The sequence below is a fragment of the Schistocerca piceifrons genome, unplaced genomic scaffold, assembly GCF_021461385.2.
Source record: "Schistocerca piceifrons isolate TAMUIC-IGC-003096 unplaced genomic scaffold, iqSchPice1.1 HiC_scaffold_1544, whole genome shotgun sequence".
Taxonomy (NCBI): domain Eukaryota; kingdom Metazoa; phylum Arthropoda; class Insecta; order Orthoptera; family Acrididae; genus Schistocerca; species Schistocerca piceifrons.
Window position 1 is genome coordinate 8,276,888 of NW_025727396.1, and position 4,592 is coordinate 8,281,479.

Below are 4,592 nucleotides of genomic sequence, written 5' to 3' on the forward strand. Positions count from 1 at the left end.
GGTTCAAAACATAGACAGTAAGAAGAGTCAGTCTTCTTGTACTAATGTCGGCATTGTGCCTTTTGTATTTAATTCCGGTGCAATTTCTGTGTTTCATCGTTAATAAGAAGGTCCAAGGGAACAGTAAACCTGGAGTGAAGCATCGGAATCTGTAACTAGTGTCACATAAATGGTTCAAAGCATTGTTAGTAAGAAGAGTCAGTCTTCTTGTACTTAAGTCGGCATTGTGCCGTTTGTATTTAATTCCGATACAATATCTGTGTTTCATCGCAATAAGAAGGTCCAAGGGATACAGTAAACCTAGAGTGAAGCATCGGAATCCATAACTAGTGTCACAGGAATGGTTCAAAACATAGACAGTAAGAAGAGTCAGTCTTCTTGTACTTAATTCAGCATTGTGCCTTTTGTATTTAATTCCGACGCAATCTCTGTGTTTCATCGTCAATAATAACGTCAGAGGGATACAGTAATTTTGAAGTGAAGCATCTGAATCTATAACTAGTGTCACAGGAATGGTTCAAAGCATAGTCAGTAAGAAGAGTCAGTCTTCTTGTACTTAAGTCGGCATTGTGCCTTTTTTATATAATTCCGATGCAATTTCTGTGTTTCATCGTTAATACGAAGGTCCAAGGGATACAGTTAACCTGGAGTGAAGCATCGGAATCTATAACTAGTGTCACAGGAATAGTTCAAAACATAGTCAGTAAGAAGAGTCAGTCTTCTTGTACTTAAGTCAGCATTGTGCCTTTTGTATTTATTTCCGATGCAATTTCTGTGTTTCATCGTCAATAAGAAGGTCCAAGGGATACAGTAAAACTGAAGTGAAACACCGGAATCTATAACAAGTGTCACATGAATGGTTCAAACATAGTCAGTAAGAAGAGTCAGTATTCTTGTACTTAAGTCGTCATTGTGCCTTTTGTATTTAATTCCGATGCAATCTCGGTGTTTCATCGTCAATAAGAAGGTCCAAGGGATACAGTAAACCTGGAGTGAAGCATCGGAAACTATAACTAGTGTCACATGAATGGTTCAAAACATAGACAGTAAGAAGAGTCAGTCTTCTTGTACTTAAGTCGGCATTGTGAAGTTTGTATTTAATTCCGATGCAATTTCTGTGTTTCATCTTCAATAAGAAGGACCAAGGGGTACAGTAAACCTGAAGTGAAGCATCAGAGTCTGTAGCTAGTGTCACAGGAATGGTTCAAACATAGTCAGTAAGAAGAGTCAGTCTTCTTGTACTAAAGTTGGCATTGTGCCTTTTGTATTTAATTCCGACGCAATTTCTGTGTTTCATCGTCAATACGAACGTCAGAGGGATACAGTAAATCTGAAGTGAAGCATCGGAATCTATAACTAGTGTCACCGGAATGGTTCAAAACACAGTCAGTAAGAAGAGTCAGTCTTCTTGTACATAAGTCGGCATTGTGCCTTTTGTATTTAATTCCGACGCAATTTCTGTGTTTCATCGTCAATACGAACGTCAGAGGGATACAGTAAATCTGAAGTGAAGCATCGGAAACAATAACTAGTGTCACATGAATGGTTCAAAACATAGACAGTAAGAAGAGTCAGTCTTCTTGTACTAAAGTCGGCATTGTGCCTTTTGTATTTAATTCCGATGCAATTTCTGTGTTTCATCGTCAATAAGAAGGTCCAAGGGATACAGTAAACCTGGAGTGAAACATCGGAATCTATAACTAGTGTCACAGGGATGGTTCAAAACATAGACAGTAAGAAGAGTCAGTATTCTTTTACTTACGTCGGCATTGTGCCTTTTGTATTTGGTCCCGATGCAATTTCAGTGTTTCATCTTCAATAAGAAGGTCCAAGGGATACAGTAAACCTGAAGTGAAGCATCAGAGTCTATAACTTGTGTCACAGGAATGGTTCAAAACATATTCAGTAAGAAGAGTCAGTCTTCTTGTACTAAAGTTGGCATTGTGCCTTTTGTATTTAATTCCGACGCAATTTCTGTGTTTCATCGTCAATACGAACGTCAGAGGGATACAGTAAATCTGAAGTGAAGCATCGGAATCTATAACTAGTGTCACCGGAATGGTTCAAAACACAGTCAGTAAGAAGAGTCAGTCTTCTTGTACATATGTCGGCATTGTGCCTTTTGTATTTAATTCCGATGCATTTTCTGTGTTTCATCGCCAGTAAGAAGGTGCAAGGGATACAGTAAACCTGAAGTCAAGCATCGGAATCTATAACTAGTGTAACAGGAAAGGTTCAAAACATAGACAGTGCAAGAGTCAGTCTTGTTGTACTTAGTCGGCATTGTGCCTTTTGTATTTAATTCCGATGCAATTTCTGTGTTTCATCGTCAATAAGAAGGTCAGACGGATACAGTAAACCTGAAGTGAAGCATCGGAATCTATAAGTAGTGTCACAGGAATGGTTCAAAGCATAGACAGGAGGAAGAGTCAGTCTTCTTGTACTTAAGCCGGTATTGTGCCTTTTCTATTTAATTCCTATGCAATTTCTGTGTTTCATCGTCAATAAGAAGGTCCAAGGGATACAGTAAACCTGTAGTGAAGCATCGGAATCCATAACTAGCGTCACAGGAATGGTTCAAAGCATCGACAGTAAGAAGAGTCAGTCTTCTTGTACTTAATTCAGCATTGTGCCTTTAGTATTTAATTCCGATGCAATTTCTGTGTTTCATCGTCAATAAGAAGGTCAGAGGGATACACCAAAACTGAAGTCAAATATCGGAATCTATAACTAGGGTCACAGTAATGGTTAACACATAGACAGTAGGAAAAGTCAGTCTACATTTACTTAAGTCGGCATTGTGCCGTTTGTATTTAATTCCGATGCAATTTCTGTGTTTCATCGTCCATAAGAAGGTCAGAGTGATACAGTAAAGCTGAAGTGATGCATCGGAATCTATAACTAGTGTCACAGGAATGGTTCAAAACATAGTTAGTAATAAGAGTCAGTCTTCTTGTACTAAAGTTGGCATTGTGCCTTTTGTATTTAATTCCGACGCAATTTCTGTGTTTCATCGTCAATACGAACGTCAGAGGGATACAGTAAATCTGAAGTGAAGCATCAGAATCTATAACTAGTGTCACCGGAATGGTTCAAAACACAGTCAGTAAGAAGAGTCAGTCTTCTTGTACTAAAGTCGGCATTGTGCCTTTCGTATTTAATTCCGATGCAATTTCTGTATTTCATCGTCAATAAGAAGGTCCAAGGGATACAGTAAACCTTGAGTGAAAAATCGGAATCTATAACTAGTGTCACAGGGATGGTTCGAAACATAGACAGTAAGAATAGTCAGTATTCTTTTACTTAAGTCGGCATTGTGCCTTTTGTATTTAGTTCCGATGCAATTTCTGTGTTTCATCTTCAATAAGATGGTCCAAGGGATACAGTAAACCTGAAGTGAAGCATCAGAGTCTATAACTAGTGTCACAGGAATGGTTCAAAACATAGTCAATAAGAAGAGTCAGTCTTCTTGAACTTAAGTCGGCATTGTGCCTTTTGTATTTAATTCCGATGCAATTTCTGTGTTTCATCGTCAATAAGAAGGTCCAAGGGAACAGTAAACCTGGAGTGAAGCATTGGAATCTTTAACTAGTGACACAGGAATGGTTCAAATCATAGACAGTAGGAAGAGTCAGTCTTCTTGCACTTAAGTCGGCATTGTGTCTTTTCTATTTAATTCCGATGCAATTGCTGTGTATCATCGTCAATAAGAAGGTCCAAGGGATACAGTGAACCTGAAGTGAAGCATCGGAATCTATAACTAGTGTCACATAAATGGTTCAAAGCATAGTCAGTAAGAAGAGTCACTCTTCTTGTACTTAAGTTGGCATTGTGGCGTTTGTATTTAATTCCGATACAATATCTGTGTTTCATCGTCAATAAGAAGGTCCAAGGGATACAGTAAACCTGGAGTGAAGCATCGGAATCTGTAACTAGTGTCACAGGAATTGTACAAATCAGAGACCGTAAGTTGAGTCAGTCCTCTTGTTCTTATGTCGGCATTGTGCCTTTTTTATTTAATTCCGATGCAATTTCTGTGTTTAATCGTCAATAAGAAGGTCCAAGTGATACAGTAAACCTAGAGGGTTAGCATCGGAATCTGTAACTAGTGTGGCAGGAATGGTTCAAAACATAGACAGTAAGAAGAGTCAGTCTTCTTGTACTTAATTCGGCATTGTGCCTTTTGTATTTCATTCCGACGCAATGTCTGTGTTTCATCGTCAATAAGAACGTCAGAGGGATACAGGAAATCTGAAGTGAAGCATCGGAATCTACAACAAGTGTCATAGGAATGGTTCAAAACACAGTCAGTAAGAAGAGTCAGTCTTCTTGTTCTAAAGTCGGCATTGTGATTTTTGTATTTAATTCCGATGCAATTTCTATGTTTCATCGTCAATAAGAAGGTCCAAGGGATACAGTAAACCTAGAGTGAAGCATCGGAATCTATAACTGGTGTCACAGGGATGGTTCAAAACATAGACATTAAGAAGAGTCAGTATTCTTTAACATAAGTCGGCATTGTGCCTTTTGTATTTAGTTCCGATGCAATTTCAGTGTTTCATCTTCAATAAGAAGGTCCAAGGGATACAGTA